Below are 19944 nucleotides of genomic sequence, written 5' to 3'. Positions count from 1 at the left end.
CCATAAAACATCCGCATAAATCGCATGAAAACCCCAAATCCAAAGAGGACTGTTTGACTTTTGTTAGGTAGATTGCCCAGAGGGGACTGACTGGTCAGGCGGTCTCGTGGTCTGGAACCGCTACAGATTTTATTTTTTTCTCCAGCATTTGGAGTTTTTTTTTTTGTTTTTTCTGTCCACCCTGGCCATCGGACCTTACTTATTCTATGTTAATTAATGTTGACTTATGTTTATTTCTTATTGTGTCTTCTATTTTTCTATTCATTTTGTAAAGCACTTTGAGCTACATTTTTTTGTATGAAAATGTGCTATATAAATAAATGTTGATTGATTGATTGATTGAAATCAAAGTCATCCAGGCAATCTGGATCTGCATAATTAGATCTGGACCACCCAGTATTAATGCACTATGTATTGGAATGTATTTTATGATGCATCCTTCTATATAAAAGCGGTCGGGTGTCCTTCCGTCCTTCTTCTTCTTTCTTACTATATAAAAGTCGAGATGCTACGCAGGCGTGGAGTTTCACACGCCCCGTCCATTTTGCAATGCACGATGGGATTTGTAGTTTCGTTTTTCCAGGTAAAAGATGATTTTCTACTCCAGACTGTGCGATATCTTCTTCTTCTTTCTTACTATATAAAAGCGGTCGGGATTGTCCTTCCGTCCCGTGAGTGGAAAGCAGGGTTCTGGTGCTCCCCTCGTTCCCTTGCTTTTGTGCGCGATGCGCTGGAAAAATAGACAAAATTATGTCTCTGGAAATAATTAATGTTGATGGAGTACAAATGCCTCACCGCATAGTAAATATCAGGGGGGTTCAAAAGGGCGACCTCAATATAGAAAAAAAGTTAAAATTTCATCACAAAAATAACAGAAACTACGAGTATTAAAGTAATCCCGCTCAAATGCAATATAACCAAATTAATGAGTTTGTATAAAATATCAAATTGATCAACATATTGAAGTGCCTTAAGAAGTGGTCACCTTAAAAGGCGGGTCAGCCTAGTCTAGTAATAAAACGCATTGTATTTTTCATTCCAACAGATGGCCCATCACATACATTTGTAGTATCACCTCAGATGTTTGTGGTAGTATTGCTACAAATGTATATGATGCACCATCTGTTGGAATGACACATGCAATGCATGTTGGTATGGGATTTGTGATTTGTGCACAATTTAAAAACGCCATAGGTGTAAACCAATGTGCTGTACAGAAAAATCAAAAAATATCAATAAAACAAAATAAAGCAAGAGCAAAAATGACATAAATACTAAAACAAACAAGTTAAAGGAATCAATAAGAGGATAAACAATTTAAAGAAAAACAACGGATATGAAAGATTAAATTGATACCAGAGTTACTCAAATACTGTACAGTTAAAAGCAGCCAAAAACAAGTGTGGTTTAAAGATCTGAGTGGATGACGTCGACCTAATTTCAATTGGCCGAGCGCTCCATAACTTTGGTGCTAGAACTGCAAAGGCACGATCACCCCTAGTCTTCATTGGCACGACCAACAATTGCTGTTGAGAGGAACGCAGGGAGCGGACTGGTGTAGACGGGACCAGCAACTCGGCCAGATAGGATGAGACAGACCATGTAATGACGTAAACACCAAAAGTCCAATTTTAAACTGAATCCTAAATTCAACTGGGAGCCAATGAAGCGAGGCCCGAACTGGGGTAATGGACACCACTTTCTGAGAACCAAGTAAGAAAACGAGCAGCAGCATTCTGAACCATCTGCAGCCGAGAAAGATGAAACTGCCTGATTCCCGAATAAAGTGAATTACAATAATGGAGGCGCGACCTGATAAAAGCACAGCCTGCCTTCTTCAGATCAGAGAGCCCCAGAGACGGTTTGACTCTAGCAAGCTGGAGAAAGCAGCTCATGACGACGGACAAAATCAGTTTATTAAAATAAAGATGGGAATCGAGGATAACCCCAAGACTTTTGGCTATGCATGGTTATTGCTAGATCCTGAGAATCTCTCTATTATAAAAAACGAGACGAGACGTGATTGTCTCAGAGACACTCTCACAACCCGCAAGACGAGTCTTCGTGCCAAGCGATGTAACCACACCCGGGACCTGAGGCCTGGCAAGACGAGATCTTATGCAAAGGGATTTGGAAAAGTCCTGCGTGGTTACGTCAGACACATTTCTTGTAGAGCAAAAGAAACGATATTCACTCTTGGGCAGTTATACGTTGCGTTGTCATGATGTAATTGATGAAAAGGTAAAACCGAAAAGTTTCTTGGTGATCATCACAACGGTCTCCCAGCCGTCCCACCTGAGCTGACCCTCTAATGTCCTCATTTCTAATCCTGTCCATCCTGGTCACACCCAATGCCAATCTCAGCATCTTTAACTCTGCCACCTCCAGCTGTGTCTCCTGTGCCACCGTCTCCAGCCCATATAACGCAGCTGGTCTCACTGCCATCCTGTAGACCAGTGTTTCCCAAACTTCAATCCTGGGGACCCCCTGTGGCCTCAGGTTTTTGTTCTGTCCACATTCCTGATGGCACTGATCCCTTTTTAATTAGCTGCCATTTTTCTTCTCTTATTCTACATTCAGAAAAGCACAGCAGCGTGATTTTTACTTTTAGAAATATTTCTGCTTTTGCTGCAGATTTAAATGCCAGACTCTCTTTTGCCGAATTCATTCTATTTTGCCCTCTCTGTCCTTTGTTGTATCTTAATAACGACAATTAAAAAGGAGCCGAGCAGACACCTTGGCACACGTATTCTGTCGTGGTGGTCCTGCTGATCTTCATTCCTCTCCTCTCATATCTCCACCTCTCCAGGGTCTCCCGTTCCTGCTCCCTACTCTCACTACAGATCACGATGTCATCAGCAAACTCGAAAAATCCTAAATTGTACCAATCCAGTGTTTAAAAATGCAGAGTGAAGTGCATCTCCAGATCTTTCAGTGACTAAGACTTGACAGACACGATTTCCTTCTGAATGCGTTGAAATAGTTTTTTCTTTTTTTTGTTTGTTTTTTATTGTCTGGCACTTCCTGACTCGCCAACCAGTACATGGAAGAAGCCCGCTCACGATATATGGTTTGACTTATCTTGATGTCTAGTTATACAAAACGAATCAAGATAATTGGGATTCCTCCTTTTTTTTTTGTCCTTGGTCGCCCGCCTCAAAAAAAACTCAATTTTACGTCATTTCTGTCCCTGTTTTGTGTAGGATTAACACCCTTATAGGGCAGCATGGTGGCGCAGTGGTGGCACTGCTGCCTCGCAGTTAGGAGACCCGGGTGTGGAGTCTGCATGTTCTCCCCGTGTCTGCGTGGGTTTCCTCCCACAGTCCAAAGACATGCAGGTTAGCTGGATTGGCGGTCCTAAATTGTCCCTGGTGTGTGCTTGGTGTGTGTGTGCTGGCGCCCTGCCCGGGGTTTGTTTCCTGCCTTGTGCCCCGTGTTGGCTGGGATTGGCTCCGGCAGACCCTGTAGTTAGGATATAGCAGGTTGGATAACGAATGGATGGATTAACAACCTTATGATGAAGAGTAAACCAGAGGCGGCCTTAGGAGTACGTGGGGCCTTAGGCGAGTGTCATATGCGCGGCCGAGAGCCGTAAGTGTACCACGCTCACGGGCTCGTCCGCCTCTAATGCTGTACGCCTTATTATTGTTAAAAAACATGTTGGTACCATTGGCCGTTTGATTACATTACATATTGTAATAGTGGCCTTTAAACAACGTCATTAATGATTCAGAAACGTTTTGCACCCAAAATTAACAAACTAGATAACCGTCGTTTCTGATGAACCCGCTGGAGTCGGCAAATTTATTTTAATTACGGAGAACCAGAACACTTGTAATAAAACGAATACAGTGGAACCTCAGTATACGTCCTTAAACCGTTCCAGACCCTTTGACTTATACCAAACAGGACGTATACCAAACAAATTTTTCCCATAAGAAATAATGGGAAAATGATTAATCCGTTCCATTGAAAAAAAAATCCTATTGCATTGGCATATTATACATTGATGGGGTTGTATAAAATAATTGAAACACTGCTTAATACTAAAATACATAAATACAAAAGCAATTAGATGAAATAAATGAAAATTTAACCTCACTTTACTTTTAAATAACGTCTTTGTTTTTCACAATCATAGATACCGTCGTTCTCGGCAAACGATATGCAACAGCCAAGTCCTGGATACGCATGCCATCTTCATACTTTTCAACAATCAATTCAAATTTACATGAAAAAAACACAAAATCACGTTGTGACGATGCAGGTTTGCTGTATGCTGCCATCTGCTGCCGGGGAGCCCTTGAACCCTACACCGTCGGTAATGTGCCTCACTGCTAACCTCATTGGTAAAGCAAGGGGATGGTGAAAAAGTGCAAAGTGCTTTTATTAAAACAACTAACAAAACGAGGTGTTCAAATTAAAGTGCAGTCTCCAAAGTTCCAATAAATAATCCATAAAATCAGAAGTGAAACGTGGAGGTTAAAAACAATAGAAAAAAGTCTTCTTAAAAACAGCAAAGTTAAAATAGAGCAGGAAGCATTGTTTAAAAATAAAAAATAAAAAAAACACAAGAAGAAGCCCGGTGCCTTTTTACCTGGCGGCTCCCCTGCTTCCCAAAAGAGGAGTCGCTCTACTTGCAGCTGACGTTAACTCCGCCTACTCTCTCTCTCGCTCTCTCTCTCTCTCTCTCTCTCTCTCTCTCTTTCTCTCTCTCTCTCACTCACTCACTCACTCTCTCTCTCTCTCTCTCTCTCTCCTCGCTCGTTCTCTCTCACTCGCCCTCTCTCGCCCTCTCTCTCACTCGCCCTCTCTCTCTCACTCGCTCTCTCTCTCTCACTCACTCACTCCTCTCTCTCTCTCTCTCTCTCTCTCTCTCTCTCTCTCTCTCTCTCTCTCTCTCTCTCACTCACTCACTCAACCTCCCGTCCGTTCTTTCTTTTTACTCCCCTTCAAGCCAACTCGCGCTTCTGTTTATCAAGATAAGCAGCCCCAGGAACTAATCATGAATGCGGACAGTCCCTCACAAGTGCACTTTGGTGAGAAACGCCCACATCGTTAATTGCCCTGACAACCTTCAGCCACATAACCACCACGCCCCCTCACCAAGCTGCGAGCGCAGTGATTATTTATTTTAAAGCTGGACTTTGACAGGAGCTGTGGACCCGCTATATCACACACGTGAAAGTTCATAGAGAGTTATAGCGCGGGTTGTTCACTGAATGCTAGAAACTGGCGCACTAACATTCGTGGGCAGTCGTGGCTTTGTCTCGAGAGAGGTAAACAAGGTTAGCACGCGAGTCGTATTCCAAACAAAGGTCGTATACCAAGCAAGATTTTTTGTGTCCAAACGGGACGTATACCAAGTTGGACTTATTCCAAAGCAGACGTATACCGAGGTACCACTGTACTTACCAACGCCCTGCTGAGGACCACTCCTTTCACCCAAACGCAAGAAACATGATTTCTCACTCTATATTTCAACAAGAAAGAAGAGTCGAGATAAGACCATTTGGAGACACCTGCATGGTATTAGCGTCGCCTTCTTTGCTGACCCAGTGTAAATCCGAAACTGAAGGGCGTAATTATTACGGTATTTTGAAACCAAAAATGTCGTGCTAAGAGCTTTCTTGGTTATTGGTATAGATGCCGGGAAAGGCTTCTAAAGTAACAAGTCCTCGTTTATGAGTGGTTTCCGAAGAAATCCACCACTGCCGTATTTCAGTCTATAACGGATTTGAATGTCTTGCAGAGGCCCCGCATATTTGTATGATGAGCTGACGGTGACAAAAGAATCTCCTATCGCGGGGGGCGCTTGGCCTGGGGTGATTGATTGCCCAAGTCGCCACCCCCAAAGGCCGCCTCCGAGTAAACCGATAGGTGTCTTCAGCAAAAATGTCGGTTTGAAGTTGTGCAGGCCACATCTGCCGCTCCTTTTCACAAATAAGACAAAAACGGGATTCGGTGATAGAGGCGCATGGAGTGTCGGTTTTAGGCTCTTTTGAGGTTGCTGATCCTGAATATGATCATGTGTGTTCTCTTTGATTCTTTATTGGTGGTCCTCGCCCTCTGAGTTACACTGACTATTAGAAATGACAGATTTTGAACATCATAAGCATGTGGAGTGTTGACTAAGGCCATTTCAAAGTCGGTGATTATGAATATGATGTGACTTTTGATGCTTTACTGAGTGTCTAGCCCTCTATGAATCTTAATCAAAGGGAGACAAATGAGAAATTTATATTACTAGGGGGCTCTGCCAACCCCCGGGTTTGGTTTACCGGATATACAAGTTAAAGAGATTGTTTGTTTGTTTGTTTCATTTCATTCATTTTTTATTTCTTGTTATTTGCCACTAATAAAGCTGTAGTGAATCAGTTCTGTCCTTTAAGCCACCTGCTGCTTGTGCCGTGCTGCGTGTTCTGCTTCTCGTGCTGCGCGTCGATCATTTAAAAGCCCGTCCAGCAGCTGTCCTTTATGTCTCGTATAATCGAGTCACTGCTGGTCAACAGAAGGTTCTGCGTCGAAGTGGACGACAAAAAGAGTCGCTGGAGGAATCAGAAAAATGGACTTCCTCACGGCTCAGTGCTGGCTCCTGTTCTGTTCAATATCTGTACCAACGACCAGCCGGTGTTCACCAACATTAGGAGGTTCATTTATGCAGTTTCAGGATTCAAGATTCAAGAGTGTTTATTGTCATTTCATCCATATACAGTGAAACGAAACAACGTTCCTCCAGGACCACAGTGCTACATAAAACACCGGACCGCGAAGAATCCACGACACATAACATACAGTTAGGTCCATAAATATTTGGACAGAGACAACTTTTTTCTCATTTTGGTTCTGTACATCACCACAATGAATTTTAAATGAAACAACTCCGATGACATTGAAGTGCAGACTTTCAGCTTTAATTCAGTGGGTGAACAAAAAGATTGCATAAAAAGGTGAGGCAACTAAAGCATTTTTTTTAACACAATAATCCCTTCATTTCAGGGGCTCAAAAGTAATTGGACAAATTAAATATCTGGAAATCAAATGTTCATTTCTAATACTTGGTTGAAAACCCTTTGCTGGCAATGCCAGCCTGAAGTCTTGAACTCCTGGACATCACCAGACGCTGGGTTTCCTCCTTTTCAATGCTCTGCCAGGCCTTTACTTTCGGTTGCTGTTTGTTTGTGGGCCTTTCTGTCCAAAGTTTAGTCTTCAACAAGTGAAATGCCTGCTCAGTTGGGTTAAGATCAGGTGACTGACTTGGCCACTTCTTTGCTTTAATAAACTCCTGGGTTGCTTTGGCTGTATGTTTGGCTCATTGTCCATCTGTATCATGAAACGCCACCCAATCAATTTGACGTCATCTAGCTGGATTTGAGCAGACAGTATGTCTCTGAACACCTCAGAATTCATTCGGCTGCTTCTGTCCTGTGTCACCTCATCAATAAACACTCGTGTCCCAGTGCCACTGGCAGCCATGCACGCCCAAGCCATCACACTGCCTGACTCCACCGTGTTTTACAGATGATGTGCTATGCTTTGGATAATGAGCTGTTCCACACCTTCTCCATACTTTTTTCTTGCCATCAATTCTGGTGGAGGTTCATCTTGGTCTCATCTGTCCAAAGAATGTTATTCCAGAACTGTGCTGGCTTTTTGAGATGTTCTTTAGCAAAGTCCAATCTAGTCTTTCTATTCTTGAGGCTTATGAGTGGCTTGCACCTTGAAGTGCAGCCTCTGTATTTACTGTCATGCAGTCTTCTCTTTATGGTAGACTTGGATATCGATACGCCGACCAAGTCCTGGAGAAATTAGGGTTAGGTTTAGGGTTAGTTAGGGTTCACTTGGTTGGCTGTTGTGAAGGGGTTTCTCTTCTCAATGGAAATGATTCTGCGATCATCCACCACTGTTGTCTTCTGTGGACGTCCAGGGGCCTCATGTATAACGCCGTGCGTAGAACTCGCACTATAACATGGCGTAAGCACAAAAGCCGAAATGTGCTTACGCGCAGAAAAATCCAGATGCAGGAATCTGTGCGTACTCCAACTTCCACGTTCTTCCGCTACATAAATCCCGATCAGCGTGAAAAGTAACGCTCGTGCACGCGCTTTATGTAACGCCCCAAATCCTCCCAGAATTACGCCTCTTTGAATATGCAAATGAATATAAATCGCCCTTAAGCTCAGCCTTCTGTGAAAAGACAACGGGAAAAGCACGGGGGAAATATAACGATTTCAGCGAATACCAAGTGGAGGCAAAGGAAAAACATACTATTTGTTCAAATAAACCGTGGTGTAATCAACAAAAGGAAGTTGATCGAGTGACATAGCATGTTGGAGAAACTTGAAAGCTCACATTCACAAAATCACACAGTGCCGAAAATAAAAAAGAAGTCACATATCAAAGTCGCCGTGAAAAGAAGAGTTGTAGCCCACTGTCTGAGTGTCGTATGAAAGTTTATTAGGGTACAGAGAAAAAAATGCACACAGTGAGGAAAAAGCACAAAATGTCAACTTCAATCTCGACATTTCCACTTTAATCACATAGTTTATTTTGTCATTAAAGTAGAACATCATAAACTTCATCTTAAAATCGTTTAATTAACCAGTTTCTCAAATCGCATCGTAATTAAAGTAGCACGTTAAATGCTTTGTTTTGTATTTGATCTTCTATGTCCTATGTGTGTGAATCACTACTTGCTTCTTAAACCGGCTCTCTTCCTCCAACTGGACACAGAGTCCATTACATTCGTGATATTACAGCTCTCTGAATAACTCAAACACTGAGATGTATACGTGATATCATTTTCATGATGATAGGAGTTAAAGCACGTTATTAAACATGGGTTTCACGGTGCAGTGATTGTGTGCGACCTTCGATGAAATAATTTATTGCAGCAGTACTCAGGGGCGGCTCTAGGCTTGTGGTGGCCCTGGGCAGAGGAAGAATCGGTGGCTCCTTTGCCCGCCAATGTCAGTAAGGCAGCTTATGCACGGTGGATGGCCACGTCCGTTACAGACACTGCATTGCCGCCTCGTGCTCATGACACACGCATTTAACTTTTGCCGAAATTTGTCGCTGCGTTTTTAGTTGTGTTGTTATTTTCTCTTTCTGTTTTGTATTCAATATATATTGGCGTAGCCGTCACTGCAGTCCTTGCTTTTCTTTCCCCAAATACCCAATCACCACACAAGCAGCTCTGTAATAGAAGTTAAGCCATCTGTAAGCTTAGAGCGCCGATTCTTCAAAACATTTAAGGAACATTGAAATATCTTCCTAGTACATGTTTAATTATTCTATAGTTCACAACACTCCCAGTGAAGAATATAGATTATTTAAATGAAGTTAAAAGTTTTATCTGTATAATATAATAAGGATATTTTGCTGCATTTCATCTTAAAAATGATATCGTCATCATATGTAAATACGCGCTTTATAAAGTGCCGCAGGTTGTGAGATATTATAATTGTAGTGGAAGTTTTCAGTGAGGTGATTCTACTTATAAGTCCTAACAGTTCTACAAGGAGCACTTGATTGAGTGCGTTTATAATTCTTGGGATGAAACTGTTTGTGAACCGCGAGGTCCATACAGGAAAGGCTTTGAAACATTTTGCCGTGGCTGAGACAGCGTGTCCTTGAAGCTGTATACCGATAATTCTCTTTCCGATCAGCTGCTGCTGTGATTCACACTCAGATACTGTGATATAAATACTCCGAGTGGTGCAGTGAGAGTAATATGGAAAAAGATGATCCGCTGTGGCAACTCCTAACAAGAGGACCTGAAAGAAGAAGAAGAAGAAGAAGAAGTGAGAGTAACAACGCTAAAGCAGTTATGGCATTTGGAATACTATGGCTGTTCCCTGGACCATTATATTGTTACAAGTTAATTACGATCAGATGCGATACACTAATAAACAATATGCGGTTAGTTTCAGTGTATTTATAAAGCCGCGTCAGGAAAATAAAAGAGTAACCACACAGGAACAGTAGCACTACTTAGACGCTGGGTGCCGCCAGTCTGCAAAACCGAGCGGAGAACTTGCGTACGACAAGGCATGAGGTACCGTGGAAAAGTGCGTGGCTTTACGCCAAGTGTAGGTTTTATACATCGCGATTTGAACGTGGAAAAGTTCTTACGCAACATTTCTGTGCGTACGCACCGTTTATACATGAGGCCCCAGGTCTTTTTGCGTTGCTGAGTTCACCAGTACTTGCTTTCTTTCTCAGGATGTACCAAACTGTACATTTTGCCACTTGTAATATTGTAGCCATTTCTCAGATGGGTGTTTTCTGTTTTCGCAGCTTAAGGACGGCTTCTTTCACCTGCATGGAGAGCTCCTTTGACCACATGTTGTCTGTCCACAGCACAATCGGACTTGAACACACCTGCCCATGAAATCGCCTTTGAGTCAATCGTCCAATTACTTTTGAGCCCCTGAAATGAAGGAAGGGATTGTGTTAATAAATACTTTAGTTGCCTCACATTTTTATGCAATCGTTTTGTTTAGCCCACTGAATTAAAGCAGCAAGTCTGCACTTCAACTGCATCGGAGTTGTTTCATTTAAAATTCATTGTGGTAATGTACAGAACCAAAATGAGAAAAAAGTTGTCTCTGTTCAAATATTTATGGACCTAACTGTATAACAAGGTGCATGTGAGTCAAATGTGCAACACTGCAGAGCAGAACACATCTATCAGATATCAGGCCGGTCCATGAGTGTTCAGGAGTCTGACTGCTTGGGGGGAAAAAACTGTTCCACATCCTGGTGGTGCAGGCCCGAAGGCTTCGGTACCTTTTTCCCCAATGGCAGGAGTGTAAACCGTGAGTGTGAAGGGTGTGTTGGGTCATTCACAATAATGCTGGTGGCTTTGCGGATGCAGTGTGTGGTGTAAATGTCCATGATGGAAGGAAGAGAGACACCAATGATCTTCTCAGCTGTCTTCACTATCTGTTGTTGGGCTGACCATGCAATTTCTAAACCAGACAGTGATACAGTTGCTCAGGTTGCTCTCTATGGTCCCTCTGTAGAATGTTGTTAGAATAACTGGTGAAGATGGGCTTTTCTCAGCCTACACTTAGCCTCCTTCCAAGATATCCAAAAGAGACGTACCAATGCCCTCAACAACCTCTCAGAGTATTACACTAAATGGTTCCTTAATGCCAACCCAGGGAAGGGACAGGTCTGAACCTTCCATCTTAACAATAGACAAGCAAACACAACTCTAGAGATCAAGTGGAATAACAAAGTCTTGAAGAACACCAACCATCCTGTTTACTTGGGCATCACTCTGGACAGGACCCTCTCTTTTAAAGAGCATATTGTTAAACTCAAAAAGAAGATATCCAGCAGGAATGATCTCCTTAGCAAACCAGCGAACACATCCTGGGGAGCAACAACAACAACATTTATTTCTAGAGCACATTTTCATACAAATGATGGAGCTCAAAGTGCTTTACATGATGAAGAAAGACAAAAAAGACAAAATAAATTAGAAAATAGAATAAGAGAACACTAATTAACATAGAATAAAAGTAAGGTCCGAAGGCCAGGGAGGACAGAAAAAACAAAAAAAAACTCCATACGGCTGGAGAAAAAATAAAATCTGCAGGGGGTCCAAGGCCACAAGACCATCCAACCCCCTCTAGGCATTCTACCTGACATACATGACCTCAGTCAGTCCTCATGGTATTCAGGGTTCACATGGAAGGACTTGATGATGACAGTCACGTGGACTTCTGGCCTTTAATCCATCAATGTAGAGACATCGGGGTGCTTTGATTAGGTGGTAGTGGCACAGATCGCCACCCCAGAAAACTAGAAAAAGAGCAGAAGAGAGAGTAGGGGTCAGTATGGATTTTGGAGCAAACACCATGAATAGTAATGATACCTAATTGAATATACAGAGCATCAGGATTAAATTAAAATGAAGTTATGAGAAGGCCATGTTACAGTAATGTGGTGTTAGCAGTTTTTTAAAGTGCTCCACCGTATCAGCCTGGTGAATTCCTATTGGCAGGCTATTCCAGATTTGAGGTGCGTAATAGCAGAAGGCCACCCGCCCGCCTCACCACTTCTTTTAAGTTTAGCTCTTAGAATTCTAAGCAGACACTCATTTGAAGATCTAAGGTTACGATTTGAAATGTAGGGTGTCAGACATTCCGATATATAAGATGGAGCAGATTATTTACCATAAGCAGTATTTTAAAGTCAATCCTGAATGACACTGGTAACCAGTGTAGTGACGCTCAGACTTGGGTGATGTGCTCAGATTTTCTTTTCCTAGTTAAGATTCTAGCAGCTCCATTCTGCACTCGTTGTAACTGATTGATGTCTTTTTTGGGTGGTCCTGAGAGGAGTGCGTTACAGTAATCTAGTCGACTGAAAACAAAAGCGTGAACTCATTTCTCAGCACCTTTCAATGATATAAGAGGTCTAACTTTTGCTCTGTTTCTTAAGTGAAAAAATGCTGTCCTAGTTATCCGATTAATATGCGATTTCAAATTCAGGTGAGAGTCAATAGTTACTCCTAAATTCTTTACTTCCATCTTGACTTTTAATCCTAATGCATCAAGTTTATTTCTAATAACCTCATTGTATCCATTATTGCCAATCACAAAAATTTCTGTTTTCTCTTTATTTAGCTTGAGAGCATGACTACTCATCCATTTAGAAATACAAGTAAGACATTGTGTTAGTGAAACAACAGAGCAGACCCTAAGATCCTGCGATCAACAGCCATGGCACTCTGTTATTCAACAGCAGAGTACTGCGCACCAGTGTGGGCTAGGTCAGCCCATGCCAACAAGATTGACCCCGAGCTAAATCGTGCATACCGAATCATCACACCTGCCTTCCTGCTTTATACAGGCTGGCCGGGATCACACCTCCCCATATCCATCCATCCATTTTCCAGCCCGCTGAATCCGAACAAAGGGTCACGGGGGTCTGCTGGAGCCAATCCCAGCCAACACAGAGCGCAAGGCAGGAACCAATCCTGGGCAGGGTGCCAACCCACCGCAGGACACACACAAACACACCAAGGCCAATTTAGTATCGCCAATGCACCTGACCTGCATGTCTTTGGACTGTGGGAGGAAACCCACGCAGACACGGGGAGAACATGCAAACGCCACAGAGGGAGGACCTGGGAAGTGAACCCTGGTCTCCTAACTGCGAGGCAGCAGCGCTACCGTGCCACCCATACCTCCCCATATACGACAAAAAATTAATTCAAGAGTAGAAAGGTTCAAGCAAATGATGGATTCCAGACACCCACTTCACCATCACCAGGAGGTAAATCGCTGACTACCTTCTCATCGGAGTTTTGCCACAGTGGAATTCCTTAATCTAAAGCAGTCCCCAACACATAGGCTCAAGAGGTGGGCGAGAGACTGACTGTGTAGCCCTCCCAATGAAGTTCTTCCTACTCCTCAAGACCACCTACCCAATGGAACATCCCTCTCTAGGAAAGACTGGGTCAGAGCTGGGCAAAACAAGGGACAACCTATTTTGATGGGGCCTCACAACAAGCGCTGAATGTTCCTGTGGTGAGCCCACCCAAACAATGAACCACATTCTCCGTGAATGTTCCCGAGGCCCTACGTGTACCGATGAAGATCTTAAGGATGCTAATGACGCCGCTCTTACCTGGATACAGCAGCGGCGTGATAAGATATGATGATGACTGCCTTGTCTCGCGTGATGTTAAAGTGTCTTCCGAGAAGATCACGTCTCGCCTCCCTCCCATATAATAATAGAGAGACAATTGAGAATATTTTGGCTTTAAGCATTTCAATTGAAACACGCGTGTTAATATGTCAAACATTTGACGCAGCTACCTCAAGAAGTAAATTATTACATTTCTTATGAACACCCTGAATTAGTGCGCCTTACGCTAATTCAGACTTTTCTTACTTTAATGTTTTGGTGAACTGTTGTTGGGCTCAGTGGTTATTATTTACAGCTGTCTCACAGATCCAGTGCCCTGGGTTCAAATCCCACACCTGGTAGACTGTGTGGCTTTTGCATGTTCTCGCCGGGTTTTTCTCCCAAATTCCCCAAAACAAGTGTGTTCCTTCCCAGATTGGCTCCTGCGCTTTCATCTACTGCTGCTGGGATAGGTTGTGACACCTGCAACAATGAAACCGGTTAAACAGATTAAACAATGTGTGCATCATTATTGTGATTTTAACAGAAACTTTACCAAGGGTGACATACAAAACTGTTGATACTTTATGCCTTTCAGGTTCATGTGCTCTCTAGGAGATAGTTTGAAGGAAGCCGTTCATCAAGTCATTTAACTGTGAAAATCCCCTTCACTCTGAAGGACAAATAGTTGTAAAATAAATTAAAATAACCTGCCATTTTCTGCTGTTTGAATTGTAGGTACATAATAATTTACACAAGACCAGAGGTTCGCAAAAAATGGATAATGGTAAGAGAAACTTCTATTTCTTCTTATTAACATCTGTTCAGTATGCCCAAGGTGGCACAGTAGTTGGCACTACGGTCTCACATATCCAGCACCAAGGTGCATTTGCTACCAATACAAACAATTAAAACTGAATGAAACCATTTAGGGAAAAATAATGATATTTGAAAACAACACCATAATGCTACAAAAACTTACTAAGAGGAGTAACTTTAACAGTACTAGTGGGTTTTGCCCCCTGCTCGCTTCACTCGCCAACCCCCCCGGCCTGCGCTAGGGGGGGACAACCATGACACTTGTCAGGGGCCCGCCCTTTAAGTGGCGTTTTAAAATATACGCACATATTTGAAACACGAAAGGGGCCCGAACTCTGTCAGCTGCCTGGGTGCGGGCCTGCCCCCTGGCCTGTGCTTGGCACCAGCCATTTCACGTCTCTGCCGCTCACGTATGTGGATTTCACTTTCACCAAACAACGAATCTTCTAATTCTCGCGGATGCGCCTCTCCATTGGGATGAAACACTACTTTTCCTTGATGACATCACGAATTAGACGATCTGCAGGCCTCCGACTGAAAGGTTAAATCCAAACAATATATTCGATCTGTTTTCGCTGTTCCGTAATTTCACCGAGTAATAATTTCCGTTTGCTTTCGCTAATGCGATCTTTACTACCATTTTTTTGGAGACTTTTAAATTTTCGTACTTCCATTATCTCTAACCTGCTCTGCATGTGTACCGCGCCAACATTTTTGAATTCTTTACGGCGTTCTGCTTTGTCATCTACTCTTTTTTGTCTTTTATTTCCGGCCCCAGGCGTTGGTTAAAGGCGCTTTTCCACTGCATAGTACGGCACGACACGGTTCAGTTCAGCTCACTTTTGGGGGGTTTTCCACTGGGAACAGTACCTGGTACCTGGTCCTTTTTTTAGTACCACCTCAAACGAGGTTCCAAGCGCGCCGAACCGTTACCAAAACGTGACGTGTAAACTCTGCTGGTCACTGGTTGGCCGGAGAAAATCGTCATTACTGCGTCACTGAACTTGCGACACGAGACACAACAGACCCGCTAGATTTTTAGCACAGCCAGCGAAGGTTCGGACGCACCATTTTGTTTTAACCAAAAATGGCTGTTTCGTGGTCTATTGAGGAAGTACAGACGTTCCTCTTGTTGGTAGCCGAGAAGCAGATCCAGCGAGAGCTGGATGGGGCGACGCGGAATGAAAAAGTTTTTCAGGAGGTCGCTAAGCTGTTGGGCGCACGGCTACCATCGGACTTACAAACAGTGTAGGGACAAGTTAAAAAAAATGAAGAGCGAGCAGTAGAGGCAGCGCAACTATAACGACACGTGAATAATCCCGCCCACTCTAAAGCGGTACTAAACTGCAGTCGAAACGCAAACCGAGCCGAACTGAGCTGAACCAAGGTGAGCTGTACTGAACCGTGCTGTGCCGTACTATGCAGTGGAAAAGTGCCATAAAAGTCTTGGCACAAAGTCTCGTCTCGCGGGACGTGAAAGTGTCTCTATGAGAAAGTCACGTCTCGTCCCAGGATATTTTTTTTTATTATAAATAGTGAGAAACGATTAATGCAAGATATAAAGTAAAAATACGTAAAACAAAGTAACCTGCACTTTACCTTTGAAAGGAATCGTGGCGGGTGTGAGGGAGACGAGAGAGAGGAGAGGAGGAGGAAGAGGAGGGTTATTGTGTAGGACGACTTTCACTCTAACTAATGGAATCCCTGCTATCTGTTGGCTCACTGGAATCTTTTTTTGTTTTTTTGCGACTTTAACAAGGAAACTACCCTATTAGTTAGTTAGTAAAGAACAGTCACTACACTTGGACGCAAAATAAAAAACGGCTTTACGCACACCCACGTGGTCACAATGCTATAGTAAACCGTGTACACTCGTACGGATGTTGACTATACGAGTGAAGCACGCTGGCTGAGACTGAGCGTGGGAGACGATTACCCACAATCCCGCAGCGAGAGAGAGTGAGCGAGCGAGAGTACCACCATTGGCTCAGTTGTTGATCACGTGACGCTTGGCAGACAAAGCGTATACGAACTACTCGTATTGCAAGGCGTCGCTCGTTTATCAAGTTAAAATTTATTACAAATTTTTGCTTGTCTTGCAAAAAACTCGCAGACCGAGTTAACGAGAGGTTTACTTAATTTACTTGAATAAAAGGCACCGTAGTAACTTACTATTTTGCTGAAGCCACACAAAAAGGTAACAATTCATGCGGCGCCCATGTCCACAAAACCTGCTTATCGAGAGCAGGGTCACAGGGAAGCTTGAGCCTAACCTAACCCAACCTGCATGGGGAGTAAGGCAGGAACAATCCATGGACGGCCAGCCCATCACAGTGGCCACAATTTATTGAAGTCAATCCAACAGATTTTTTTTTTCTTGTCAGTGTTTCAGCTTCATTTGAAGGCCTCCATTTGCTTGTATCCCATTTGAATGAGTTGCGAGCATTTCTGTCGTCTTAATAAGTTTGTACTTTTGACCGAAGCTCAATACGCACTGTACTGGTGTTGGAGTCAACAGTGGAATAAGAAGGGACAAGAGACATGGAAAGGTTTGGGGCAGCCACCCGTATAATTCAGTATCCTGGCTGCAAAAGTAAATGTTTTATAGTTTTAGTCAAGTTTACAAGACCGAGTCCAAAACAGAACTGAATTCCAGTGAAGAGGTGTGAGGCTTTATAGGAAGTCTGGGGGAAGTGATGTCGTCCTCGGGGCCGGGACCGGAAGTGGGGTGTCCTGAGTCGAGGCGGTGGCTCCTGGTGGGATTTCCCGGGAAAGGTCTACGGGGAACTTAGAAAGAGCGGTACTGCACCCCGCCACCCCTGGGCAGATGTATTACCATTCATCTCCAAGCCCTTCAGTTGCCTCCTATTCACACGTGTGTGACAACAACAACAACGACATCTGTTTCTAGAGCCCCTCATCATACAAATGATGGAGCTCAAAGTGCTTTACAAGATGAAGAAAGAAAAAATATACAAATAAAATGAGGCAATACTAATTAACAAAGAGGCGGCGTGGTGGCACAGTGGGTAGAACTGCTGCCTCGCAGTAAGGAGACCTGGGCTCACTTCCCGGGTCCTCCCTGCGAAGAGTCTGCATGTTCTCCCCGTGTCTGCGTGGGTTTCCTCCCACAGTCCAAAGACATGCAGGTTACGTGCATTGGCGATCCTAAATTGTCCCTGGTGTGTTGGTCAGAGTGTCCTGTGGTGGGCTGGCGCCCTGCCCGGGATTTGTTCCCTGCCTTGCACCCTGTGCTGGCTGGGATTGGCTCCAGCAGAACCCCATGACCCTGTAGTTAGGATATAGCGGGCTGGATAATGGATAATGGATGGATGGATAAAGTAAGGTCCGGTGGCCAGGGAGGACAGAAAAAACAAACAAAAAAACTCCACAAGCATTTTCTCAGTGCCCTCATGGATTCATTGTTCATCTTTTGAGAGGCTGACGCTTCTAATTTGCTACACTTTGGTACACTTTATTAATCCCCAAGAGGAATGGGGTCGGCCATTATACAGTACAGCACCTCTGTAGCAATTTTCAGGTTAAGGGCTCCGCTCAATGGCCCAATGGAGTAGCAATACAATTGTTAAAAGTGTTTTCTGTGTATCACTCTTGGCTGAGTCTTTTACCTTTTCACGTCCGTCATACCTTATATCTCATTTTTCTGTGCTGTATATTTTTCATAGTCTCTGCATGTCTGCCAGATGACCATAACTGTAAGTTTGACGACATCAATCATCTCTTGCCATGCAGCCAGGACCTTGAACTTGAGAACCTGAAGTCAGAATTGTTCTGTTGGTTCAGAACATGGACCAAGGAGGTGGAAGAGCTCAAAGAGACAGCAGAGCTACAGGAAAGGCTCCTGGGACAAATTGACATCAACAACACCATGCATTTGCGCATGTTATGTGGTAATGACTGTTAAAATGGCACCAGATAAGGAAAGGTTGTCCTTCAGAATTGAGAGGTAAAAGGGAGGGGCTGCAGGGGGGCCACTCCCTGCTCATCTGTGATTGGTTTTATGGATCCAACAGCCCCACCCCAAACATGATGACTTTTTTTTTTACATTTAGAGACGCTGGCCACTCCCATTTTTCTATGTGATTGGGTACACGCAGAACAAGAGATGATAATTGTTTACGTTTATATAGCGCCTTTTCTCACTACCACTAACGTGTAGGGGCAGCCATTTGTGCACCGGTATGCTGACCACACATTATGTTTTATGTGGTGAAGTGGTGAGAGAGAGAAACAATTAAGAGACAGGGGATGACTAGGGGTCCAGATTGACTAGGCCATGGTGGGCAGTTTAGCCAGGACATCGGGATACACCCTACTCTTTATGAAGGAAGCCCAGGGATCTTTTATGACCACAGAGAGTCAGGACTTCAGTTTTACATCTCATCCGAAGGATGGCACCATTTTTACAGCACAGTGTCCCCGTCACTGCACTGGGGCATTGGGATCCCCATTCAAACCCCCCTGGTGGTCTCGCTAACACTTCTACCATGAGCAACCCAAGCTTTTTTTCCTAGATGGCCTTTCAGTCAAGTACAGGTTGGGTCCAAACATGCTTAGCGTCAGGTGGATATGGTGTAGCTGGCCCCCTGGGATTTGTGATGTGCAGCACCGCTGGCTCCACTCTTTCCCTAGTCATTGTGATTGACTCCATTCAGACCAAGGCCCCGATAGATAGATAGATAGATATGAAAGGCACTATATGACAGACAGATAGATAGATAGATAGATATGAAAGGCACTATATGACAGACAGATAGATAGATAGATAGATATGAAAGGCAAGGGCGGCACGGTGGCACAGTGGTAGCGCTGCTGCCTCACAGTAAGGAGATCTGGGTTCGCTTCCCGTGTCCTCCCTGCGTGGAGTTTGCTTGTTCTCCCCGTGTCTGCGTGGGTTTCCTCCCACAATCCAAAGACATGCAGGTTAGGTGGATTGCCGATTCTACATTGGCCCTAGTGTGTGCTTGGTATGTGGGTGTGTTTGTGTGTGTCCTGCGGTGGGTTGGCACCCTGCCCAGGATTGGTTCCTGCCTTGTGCCCTGTGTTGGCTGGGATTGGCTCCAGCAGACCCCCGTGACCCTGTATTCGGATTCAGCGGGTTTGAAAACGGATGGATGGATATGAAAGGCACTATATGACAGACAGACAGATAGATAGATAGATAGATACTTTATTAATCCCAAGGGGAAATTCCCATACTCCAGCAGCAGCATACTGATAAAAAACAATATTAAATTAAAGAGTAAAAAAATTGCAGGTAAAAACAGACAATAACTTTGAATAATGTTAATGTTTACCCCCCGAGTGGAGCTGAAGAGTCGCATAGTGTGGGGTCTCCTCAGTCTGTCAGTGGAGCAGGATGGTGACAGCAGTCTGTCTCTGAAGCTGCTCCTCTGTCTGGAGATGATCCTGTTCAGTGGATTCTCCATGATTGACAGGAGTCTGCTCAGCGCCCGT

At 43.9% G+C, this 19944-nt stretch overlaps 1 long non-coding RNA gene across 1 annotated transcript; it reads right to left on the bottom strand.

The window, feature by feature from the left end:
• Window positions 1–11774: 11774 nt before the first annotated feature.
• On the bottom strand, window positions 11775–19825 carry LOC120540059. The gene is made up of 3 exons (XR_005635749.1): window positions 19785–19825; window positions 13915–14130; window positions 11775–11814 (listed from the first exon to the last, which is right to left on the bottom strand). It is a non-coding gene; the product is annotated as an uncharacterized LOC120540059 (long non-coding RNA).
• Between the last annotated feature and the right edge of the window lie 119 nt (window positions 19826–19944).

The sequence above is a fragment of the Polypterus senegalus genome, chromosome 12 (assembly GCF_016835505.1).
Source record: "Polypterus senegalus isolate Bchr_013 chromosome 12, ASM1683550v1, whole genome shotgun sequence".
Classification (NCBI taxonomy): domain Eukaryota; kingdom Metazoa; phylum Chordata; class Cladistia; order Polypteriformes; family Polypteridae; genus Polypterus; species Polypterus senegalus.
This window is presented reverse-complemented; position numbering and strand designations above follow the sequence as displayed.